Raw genomic sequence first — 12,133 nt, forward strand, 5'->3', positions numbered from 1 at the left:
CCTTTCCATATCCTTGACCGGTTTGTGATCTGCATTGATTTGATAAATGCCCAAATCTTCCACAAACATAGCATTTCACATTCATTATGCAATTTTCTAAATTATGACCAACTTTGTTGCATTTGGAACATTGATCAGTGGGTGAGTTTGTATTCTGATTTTTTTGAATCTACACTGATTTTCTTTGTGACCATACTTGTTGCAATTAAAACATTTCCCATTAAATTTATAAGCATTAGGTTGTCTTACCGATTTGTTCTAATCTTAATTGTTTGCAGTACTGAAACTTTCTCCATGTTCAAATCCAAGTCCATTAGTATCTCCATCAGGTTTCTGTCTTTTAAGCATGTCATCAAGTTCTTTTGAACTTTTCTTGAATTTGCCTTTATGTTTATTTGCAGTAGCCAACTCATTTTCCAGAATTCCAACTTGTCTGACAAGCTCATCTTTATCATGTTGCATGTGAATCAGATATGTCTTTAGCATATCATTTTCATGACCAAGTCTTAGATTTTCATTTCCAACATCATTAAGTCTCCTAGTCAAGTCTTCTTCATTCTTCTTCCTGTCTTCAATATCCTTACATAACCTCATAGTCATATCTTGCATTTTATTCTTCATATTATCGTTCTCTTGTCTCAACTTATTTGCAATGTCTCTAAGAGTCTCTTTTTTATCATCATCATTCTATATCTTCTCATGAAGTTCTTTTCTTTTATTTTGTGCTATAGAAAAGTTCTCCTGGAGTCCTTTAATAAATTCCTATGCAATCCTTAGATCATCTTCAAGTTTGATATTCTTCAATTTTTCTGTATCAAAATCTTCAAGAGCTCCTTCCAACTATTTTCTTAAGCTCTCCATCTATACCAGTGTCAGAATCTTCCTCAAGTTGTTAGGCTTTTGAAAATAGAGGACCAGGCTCTGATACCAATTGTTAGATTCAATGATAGTCCCAAAGACACTGAGAGGGGGGGGTGAATTAGTGTCTAAACGGTTTACAGAATAATTAAACTTATTTATAACTTTGTATCTCAAAATAGTGTACTGGTAAATAAGAATTAATGTAGTAAATAGAAATAATAGAGACAACATAGAAACACACCATAACACAAGATATTTAACGAGGAAACCTGGTGTGGAAAAAACCTCAGTGGGATTTGTGACACATAATATTTACTCACTGGCCAATGAATAAATACTACTTACAATGAGGGGCGTGCACATGCAGGGAGGCCAATAGCCTAGAGCTCACTGCTCAATAAAGAGTCACATTGACTACAAAATGGATTATCAAATCCAATGCAATGTATTGCTCAAAACAACATCTTTCATGTCAGGTTCAGTACTGGTTTAAGCTCAGTCAATAACCAAAACTTTTGCTGTCAACTATATCGCCTATACAATATTTGCCTATATTTTTTTTATTTTTTCTTTATAAGATCTCATACATATATGAGTCTTTTACAATATACCATGTCAGCTTACAAAAGATAATTATATTAAAAAACAATTTATATAAAGAAAACTTTATCCCATTTTGGCTAGAGTGTCGATATGCTTTGTTTCCAATGTAATGCGAATGCCGGTGAAGTTCTTGCTGATGCTAGTGTCTGTCGGTGTATGAAGTTTGTGATGTTGGGCATGTAGAAACCAATTGTTGGTGAGTTGCCAGTTGGTTGCCAGATGGTTGCCATCAATGAAAACATCAACTATTCTCATAAGAGTGTAGAATGCCAATAGGAACCTCATAATACACCCTCCTAAATTTAATTCTAGCAATGGCCATTGAAAACTAATGGCTAGATTGCAACTTAGGGCATCATCTATGCAATACCCTAGGAAAATGGAGGGTTTTGGACCTGTAGAGGGTAAATTATCAATATCTTCCTTCAAACACCACTTCAAGAGGTCAGAATAGGTTCAATTGAAAGGTAATTCAGTGATCTTTCTTACCAAGCCAAAATTTCACAAAACCATTTAAGGCCCTATATGGATAGTACATTCTAGCAAAATCCGATTTGTTTATTCCAAACACTCCACCAGACTTCTCCAAATATTCAACCACTATCAACAACCTTTCTTATTCAATTGTGCAAGCATGTATAGACTCCTCTAAATGGCTACAACCAACTTTCAAATAGTTATGACTGTTGGGGACAAGTTACATTCCAACTGGCAACTTTTGAAAAGTTGCTTGACAACAATGACAACAATTTTGTAACTTTTGCAACTTTAATCCCTAAACACCTAAACCTTGTCACACACATCCAAGGTTATCATTTAGCCTTGAAAACACCTAAGACAACATTCTAGGACCATAAAACACAAAAATTCATAATTCAAGTCCACATGGCCTAATAGACCTCTAGGCTTATATGTGCACTTGAGAGGTTATTGTTAGGGTTTCAAGCAGATCCGAAGCAAATATGACTAACAATTATATGCAAATTTAAATACAAAAGATAAAGAAATAAAAACCAGGACACAAATAACACAGATATTTAACATGGTTCACCCAAAATGGGTTACGTCCACCATACATAGCTGTCCAATCTTTCTTATTATCCAGCAAAAGCAATACATCAACCTTACAATGCCTTAAGCATCCCAGCTGCTTATAACATGCGTTTTTAGGGCAACAAAACAAAGTCGACCTTTTTTAGGGTTTTATTACAATGTCAGTTTTCATCAACAAAAAATGACGAGGATACGTGCTGAGTGTACAATACTTTGCTGATTAGTCGCCATATTTCAACAATTTCCCACTTGGAGACTGATCAGGCTCCACACCGAACAATCTCCCACTTGGAGATTGAAACTACATGACACCACTGTACATGTAACATCCGCTGGATAAAACACTAGGACTTGACTGGTATAAATTCCACAATTATCAATCAAGAAGACCAACAGAAACTGATGAAGAAATCAGCTTCTCCTGTGGAACTGCCTTTGTGAACATATCGGCAGGATTCTCACTTGTGTGAATCTTCTCAAGCCATAACTGACCCTCCTCCAAAATAGTCTGGATGAAGTGGTACCTGAGCTGAATGTGCTTTGTCCTTGAATGAAAAATAGAGTTCTTCGCAAGATGAATGGCACTTTGGCTATCAGTATACAATGGGCTATCCTCTTGTGTCTGACCCAATTCCTTCAGAAAACATTGCAACCAAATCATCTCTTTGCTGGCTTCTGTAGCAGCAACATACTCAGCTTCAGTGGTTGAAAGTGCAACAACCTTTTGCAACCTAGAAATCCAACTGACTGCAGTTCCCCCTATAGTAAAAAACATACCCTGTAGTACTCCTCCGTGAATCAATATCACCCACCAGATCATACCAATTGTTAGGCAAGGCTCTTTTTTCTGCAGGTAAAGGAACTAAGTCCCAAGTCTTATTTTTCATCAGGGAGTCCATCTCCTCTTTCATGCCTAGCTGCCACTGTTGTTTGGCATCCACCTGCATTACTTCTTCATATTCTTCTGGTTCACCAGAATCTGTTAATAAAATAGAATACAAAGAAGAAGAAAATCTTTCAGGGGGTCTACTTGTCCTCGTAGAATGTCTAACACTTGCAAGAGTTTGTGGGACAATCTGTTGTTGCTGAGCATCAGGTACCTATGGCATTTCATTTTCAGGAATCTCGTCCAACACCACATATTCTTGTTTGTCCTGTTCATGCTTCTTTTCCTACATCTGTTCTTTATACATAACCTTCTCATTGAATATAACATCTCTACTTATAATTATTTTCTTATTTTCAAAATCCCATAACCAATAGCCATATTCATCTATCCCATATCCAATGAAGGTACATTTCTAAGATTTAGCATCAAGCTTGGTTCTGTTTTCTTTATCAACATGGACAAAAGCTTCGCAACCAAAAGTTTTTAGAAAAGAATAATTTACCTTTTTACCAGTCCATGCCTCCTCTGGAATACCACCATCCAAAGGGGTTGAAGGTCCTCTATTTATCAAATAGACAACAGTATGTACAACATCTGCCCAAAAATGTAAGGGCAATCCAGCATGCAATCTCATGCTCCTTGCACGTTCCATGATGGTCCTATTCATTCTCTCTGACACACCATTTTCCTGTGGAGTTCCTGGAACTGTCTTCTGCTTTCGAATCCCATTTAAGAAACAGTAATCTTCAAATGCTTTGCTGCAATACTCACCTCCATTATCCGATCTGAGACACTTCAACTTTTTTCCTGTCTCATTCTCAACCAAAGCTTTCCATTTCTTAAAAGTTTCAAAAACATCTGATTTTTGTTTTAGGAAATATACCCATGTTTTTCTGGTTGAGTCATCAATAAAAATAACATAATAACAAGAGCCACCAAGAGATGATACCTAAGCCGGTCCCCATACATCTGAATGTACAAGCTCTAACTTCTCACTCTTCTCTTTCCCAACCTTGAGAAATCTGACTCTTTTATGTTTACCATAAACACAGTTTTCACATAACTCTAAATCAATCTTCTTTAGTCCTGGCAATAGATTTTTGGAGTGAAGGATTTTCATCCCTTTCTCACTCATGTGCCCAAGCCTATGGTGCCACATTATCGAATCTGTTCTTGCAACATTTATTATTGTTGTCCCTGCAGTAACTTTATCTGTAGCAGCCAAGGTAGAGTAAGTGTTACCAGTACATAGATATAATGTGCCTACCTTTGCACCTTTAGCTACTACTAATGATCCTTTAGTGACCTTCCACATACTATCTGAGAAGGTAACTATGCAACCTTCACTACCTAGTTGCCCTGCAGAAATTAAATTTCTTCTTAAATTAGGAACATGTCTTACCTCCTGCAGAAACCAGTCATTACCATTCTGCAACTTGATCTTTATCTTTCCTTTTCCAACAATTTGACAAGGCTCATCATCACCCAAATATACCTGTCCAAAATCACCTTGAACATAATCTAGAAAATATTTTCTATGGGGTGTAGCATGAAATGAAGCCCCAGAATCTATTACCCAGGAATCATTAACATTATCCAAACATAAGATTAAAGCATCTTGTAAAGTATTACTTGCAATATTAGCTTCCTTACTGTCATTTTCATTTTTGTCTCCTTCTTTGTTTTTTCGAGACCAACAGTCTTTCTTTAGATGACCAGGCTTTCCGCAGTACCAACAATCTTTCTTTCCTCTAGATTGAGAGCGTCCTTTCTTTGACTTCCCTCGTGACTTCTCATTCCCAGGGCCTTTTCCTCTTTCCTTTGATCTTCCTCTATTCTCCACATTCAAAACACTACCTGATGATGTTGGAGTCTCACCTGTGCTTTTCCTTCGCATTTCCTCGCTTAGGATAACACCAACAATATCATCAAATACCAAAGTATTTTTACTAGAGACAAAGTTACTTACAGCCATAACCAAGCTATTCCAGCTTTCTGGCAAAGAACATAAAATCAAGAGAGCCCTAACCTCTTCTGCAAAGGTAATTTTTACCGAAGACAATTGACTGGTAATTGTATTAAATTCATTTAAGTGCTCCGCTACAGATCCTCCCTCACTCATTTTCAAATTAAACAAAAGCTTCATAAGAAATACCTTATTCGAAGCCGAGGGTTTCTCATACAGCTTAGCCAATGTTGCCATCAAATCTATAGTCATTTTTGCTTCTATTATATTGAATGCTATAGACGTCGCAAGGCACAATCGAATGGATCCTAGTGCCTTTCTATCTAAAATGTCCCACTCTTCATCTGATATTGTGGTCGGTTTCTTTTCCTTTCCTTCCAATGGCTGCCACAAATCCTTTTGATACAGGTAATCCTCCATCTGCATTTTCCATAACTGATAATTCTGGTCGTTAAACTTTTCGACCTTGAATTTGGAATCCTCCATTGCTCCCACTCAAATCTGAAAGTCCTGCCAATTTACAGAAAACCTCGCTCTGATACCAATTGTTAGGGTTTCAAGCAGATCCGAAGCAAATATGAACTAACAATTATATGCAAATTTAAATACAAAAGATAAAGAAATAAAAATCAGGACACAGATAACACAGATATTTAACGTGGTTCAACCAGAATGGGTTATGTCCACCATACACAGCCCTCCAATCTTTCTTATTATCCAGCAAAAATAGTACATCAACCTTACAATGCCTTAAGCATCCCAGCCGCTTATAACATGCATTTTTAGGGCAACAAAACAAAGTCGGCCTTTTTTAGGGTTTTATTACAATGTCGGTTTTCATCAACAAAAAATGGCAAAAAAAATTTTCTCGTGGGCTGCCGCCCCCGAACCCCTGCCCGGCCCCGGACCCCGGCGAGGATACGTGCTGAGTGTACAGTACTTTGCTGATTAGTCGCCATATTTCAATAGTTATTGACTACACAAAAGGAATTTTATTACATCCAGGGTGATCTTTGAGATCGAACCCATTATTGTAACACAAGTAAACATAAGACAATCACTAGACACCCCTAGGTCATGAAAACATTGTGAAAAGTAAAGGTACCCTGCACCATACTCCCCGGGCCAAAGAAACTCAAGTCCCCTTGAGTTGGAATTTCTATAATTTTAACTCCTATCTTCTCAATGGCCTTAGAAGTCATGCATGTAGCATCTTCTAAAGATTTATTCCTCCATTTGACTAAGTATTCCGAATAAGTCTTCCTCCTTGTTTTCTTGCTGACCCTTTGATCCAAAATACATTCAATCTTAGGTTTGATGTGTGTGGGAAGTCCTTCCATCATGTTTGCAATAGATAAATCAGACTAAATTGCATCACAAACATCATCAACAACACCCCTATATGCATATACATCAAAAACATTGAATATAGGTGATAGTCCTACATCTGGGGGTAGATCTATTTTGTATGCATTGTTTCCACATCTTTTGAGGAATTTGAAAGGACCTATCTTCTTCATGAGAATCTTGGTGTATTTCTCCTTAGGGAGTCTTTCTTTGTTGAGGTGAGTCATCACCCTGTCTCCCACCTTAAATTGAACATCTCTTCTTTTTAGATCTATTACTTGTTTGTATTTCTCAAAGATGTGAATCAACTTATCTCTGACTTGTTGGTGTATATCCTTCATGACTTTAGCAAATTCATCTACCTGAGTACTTCTTCTATCAAGATTATTCACATCTCTAAGTTCAAGAATACTCCTGGGATGTGTGCCATACACAATTTGAAAAGGACTTAGCCCTGTACTTCTATTCACAGAGTCATTATAGAAAAATTTTGCCTGTGGAAGAATGGTATCCCAAGTATTTCCATGATCCTTGGTCAAGCATCTTCACATGTTTCCAAGGGACCTATTTATTACCTTAGTCTTCCCATCAGATTTAGGATGATAAGAAAAAGAGAAAGACAAGTTAGTCCCTAACTTATGCTACAAGGTTCTCCAAAAATGTCCTAAAAACTTAGGATCCCTGTTTGAGACAATGCTTAAGGGTAACCCATGAAGTCTTACAATTTACTTGAAGAATAAACCTACAATATTAGAAGCATCATGTATAACCTTGCATGGAAAAAGGTGTTCCATCTTTGAAAACCAGTCCACCACAACATATACACTGTCATACCCTAATTTAGTCTGAGGAAGGCCTAAGACAAAATCCATACTAACTGAATCCCAAGGTTTCGTAGGGATTGGTAAAGGAGTATAGAGACCTAAATTTGAACTTGTACCTTTAGCCCTTTGACACACAACACATTCTGAAAAAAATTTCCTTACATCTGATTGCATTCTTGGCCAAAAATAGAACCTTCTAACTAACTCAAGTGTCTTATCAAGTCCAAAATTTCCTGATAAACTCCCATAATGCTTTTCTTTGACAATATTCTCCCTCATTGAGTAATTACGAATACAAAGTTGACTACCTTTGAAAAGTAAACCTTCTTGAAGCATATACTCAGAAAAATAAGTATGATACCTTTCATTCATAGCTTGACAAAACTCATAAGCCTCCTTGAAATCTACATCTTCTTGGTACATATCTTTCATAGCATTGATCCACATGCTTTCCAATTGAATCTCTTGGATTACCAAGTTCCTCCTACTAAGAGCACCTACAACTTTATTTGTCACTCCTTTCTTTCTGCTTAATAGTAAATATGAAAGCTTTAAGGTACTCCATCCACTTCATGTGCTTGTGATTGAGTTTCTCTTGCATGTTCAAAAGGCTTAGAGCATGGTTATCGGTAAATACAACAAATTCCATAGGCAATAGATAATGCCTCCACTTCCTAAGAGATTTCACCAAAGCATACATCTCTAGATCATAGGTTGAATATTTTTGTTTTTCTTCATTTAACTTCTCACTAAAAAATGCCACAGGTCTACCCTCCTGACTCAAAACTCCTCCTATAGCCTTCTTGGATACATCACATTCAATAGTAAAAACCTTATGAAAATCAAGGAGGATTAAGATGGGCTGCTCTACAATTTTTGTCTTCAAGAGCTCAAAAGACTTATTAGCTTCACAATTCCAAGCAAATTGACACTTTCTTTCACCCTTAATGGTATCTATCATAGGTGCACTAACCCCACTGAAGTTCTTAATAAACTTTCTATAAAAGCTATCTAAGCCATGGAAACTTTTTACCTCACTTGCAAACCTAGATATTGGCCAATTGAGAATGGATCCATTCTCAAATTACCTTTGGAAACAACAAATCCAGGAAACACTAGTTCTTCCCGCAAGAAAACATATTTGTCTAAGTTGATCTTCAGTTTCTCCTCATGCAACCTTTTCAACACCAAATCCAAGTGCATAAGATGTTCATTTCTATTCTTACTAAAAATCAGGATGTCATTCAAGTATACTACCACAAAATGATTGATAAAGGGCTTAAGAACCTCATTCATTAACCTCATAAATGTACTAGGGGAATTGGAAAGCCCAAATGACATCACCATCCATTCAAATAAGCCTTCATTAGTTTTAAATATTGTCTTCCATTGGTCTCCATCTCTGATCCTAATTTGGTGATAACCACTTTTCAAGTCTATTTTGGAGTAATACTTGGCCCCTCCTAGACAATCCATCAAATTCTCTATTCTTGGCATTGGGAATCTATATCTTATTGTTATCCTATTAATGGCCCTAGAATCTCTACACAACCACCATGTTCCTTCTTTCTTCTGACCTAGTAGTGTCAGGACTGCACATGGACTTATACTCTTTCTAATGAACCCTTTCTCTAGCAATTCTTGGATCTGTCTTGCAACTTCTACATTTTGCTCAGGGGTCAGTTTGTAGGCTACCTTATTAGGTAATGTAGCACCTGGTGAAGAGGGAAAAATAGATTTGAAAGGTAAACTGATCAAAACATAACGAAATAAACATGCAGAATGCTAAAATATCATAAAAAGACCATTTCACCTTGCTATTTTACCTTCTCCTTTGGATTGAGCTTGATGAAGTGAAGGCACCACTTGATAATGCTCCACTTGATGTGCTCCTTTGATTGCTGGATGTGGATGGCTCTCCAATATTGTGCACAAATGATAAGGATGAATGATAAGGATGAGATGATCAAGTTGCCAAGATGATTTCCTGGGCTCAAAAGGGCAGCATAAGCTTACTGAATTTCAAGATGTTTTGAATGAAGGGATGGAACCCTATTTTATAGGAAGAGGAGAGGAAAAATGGCTAGGATTAATTCGAGATGAAGGGCTAAGATTTACTTGTGAAGTCACACAAGGTCCAAAAGAGGGTGTGGAGACCAAGAAATATGCTTTAAAGGCATTTCGTATCTCCACACTCTACAAGATGCATTGGAGGAATTAAAAATTCTCCAAAAATGGATATTATGGGGATTAGATGAATAAAAAGGAATTAAAAATTCCTTGGGAGAGGGAAATGCCTAGAGGAATGTAAGATTTTGAAAATCTTACATTCATCTAGAAAAAGAGCATTTAAAGCTAGTGGCTAGATGAAAGGACAAAGAGTTGACTTTGTGGCTAATCATGATGATTAGCCATTAACGACTCATTAAGAGGGGAATTAGAGGAAATGTTAGGTGGGATTTATATTTGTAGGAGAATTTGACTAAAAGAATAATGTTAAGTGAGTTTAGGGAGTTTCTAGAAGAATTTATTAGGTTAATGATGAATTAAGAAGATGATTTGTAGGAATCATGTAGGTTAACTAATTAATTGAAATTAATTAGCTAAGAGGAAGATTTGTGAGGATTTGATTTTTTAGAAGAATAAAGAAAGGGAATAAATCAATCATATGCTATAGTGACAATATTAATTATATTTAATTAATATTGAGAAGAATTTTAATTAACATAATTATTTTTAAGTGTCTACATTTTGCCCCTCTTTGAAGCGAGGTGTGATGATGCATTGATTCAAAGAATAATCTTGTTTTGATGTTGATATTGGTTTGATAGGATGCCCCGGCTCTTGATTTATAAATTACAGTATGGTGATGCCCCCTCGGGAGATCGATTGAGGTATTTGATCTTTGGAGTTTTGCAAAATTGATATCCCGATAGATTTGATTTGATTCGATTGATAAGATCTAGATTCAGTCTGGTTTCAAGATGAATTCATCCTGTATAAGACAAAGATGATGAAAGTGTCTGGTTTCAGGAAGGATTCATCCTGTATAAGACATGATTGATCACAATGTCTGGTTTCAGAAAGGATTCATCCTGTATAAGACATGATAAGAGCATCTTGTTTCAGGAAGGATTCATCCTGTATAAGACATGATTGATCACAACGTCTGGTTTCAGGAAGGATTCATCCTGTATAAGACATGATCGATCACAACAAATGTTTGGTTTCAGGAAGGATTCATCCTATATAAGACATGATCAGAGCGTCTGGTTTCAGGAAGGATTCATCCTGTATAAGACATGATCAGCTCGTCTGGTTTTAGGAAGGATTCATCCTATATAAGACATGATCAGATCACAACGTCTGGTTTTAGGAAGGATTCATCTTGTATAAGACATGATCAGATCACAATGTCTGGTTTCAGGAAGGATTCATCCTATATAAGACATGATCAGATCACAACGTCTGGTTTCAGGAAGGATTCATCCTATATAAGACATGATCAGATCACAACATCTGGTTTCAGGAAGGATTCATCCTGTATAAGACATGATTAGAATCAGAATTGATTATGTGAGGAAAAAAAAAAAAATAGAGGAAGAAAAATTAGGGTGGAAGGGATAAATGAGGAAGATATATGAAGTAGCCATGAGGTATTTGGAAAGAAGAATAAGAGATGTGAGACCGCAGAGGAAAATGGGGGCAATTGAGAACTCCATGAGATTATTGAGTTTAGGATTTGATGGAATGATGGTGAGATTTCGTGCACAACAAATGTGGAGAGCCAACCTAGTTTGATGTTGCCCTGAGTGACTTGCACCACTGCTTATAGAAATCAGGATGCCATGAGAAACCCAGGGCATGGACTGACTCTGTAGACAAACGGGAATTTCTTGCACACAACAATGCAAGTGTTAAGAAACACTAATACAAAGTTGTGGGTTTGTGCAAGGAAACCCTCAAACACACCAATACCTCTTGTATATGAGAAGGTAAGTGTTGATAAACACTAGTACCAGGTCACCGGTTTATACAAGAAGGATCCAAAACATGCCATACTATGAAATATGCCCCAGTATGCACCTATCATAACATACCTGGATATGGAAGGACCTAGGCAGTCATAAATAGTGGCATTTGTAGGCCAAAAGATGCAAGCCTATATGAAAAAAAAATCTAACAAAATCTAACAAGTCTCTTCCTTGTGACCAAATGATACCTCTTGCCAAGAGTAGAACTAGGATGGACTTGGGATTGTTTCTCAAGACTTCTTGAAGCTTATATAGAGGCATGAAAGCTCAGTTTCACTAGGACATTTCTTGTTCATGACTTAGGCAAAGACTCATCATCATATGCATGTTTTATTGGGAGGCGGAAAAGAAGGAATGTTGTGCATGGGTGGGCTAGATGGCAGATGATTTGTAGTATCGACCTGATAGACAGTGGATCCGGTTATTTACCTTGGCACCCGCACAAAGGTTTTCACCAAGATACTTGCCCATAGCGCCATGAATTGTTTTTCTTTCTTTTTTTTTTTTTGATTTTTTTCTTCTTTAATTAATTTTTTTTTTGTATCATAAGGTGCCT

This window comes from Cryptomeria japonica, chromosome 4, assembly GCF_030272615.1.
Source record: "Cryptomeria japonica chromosome 4, Sugi_1.0, whole genome shotgun sequence".
Lineage (NCBI taxonomy): Eukaryota > Viridiplantae > Streptophyta > Pinopsida > Cupressales > Cupressaceae > Cryptomeria > Cryptomeria japonica.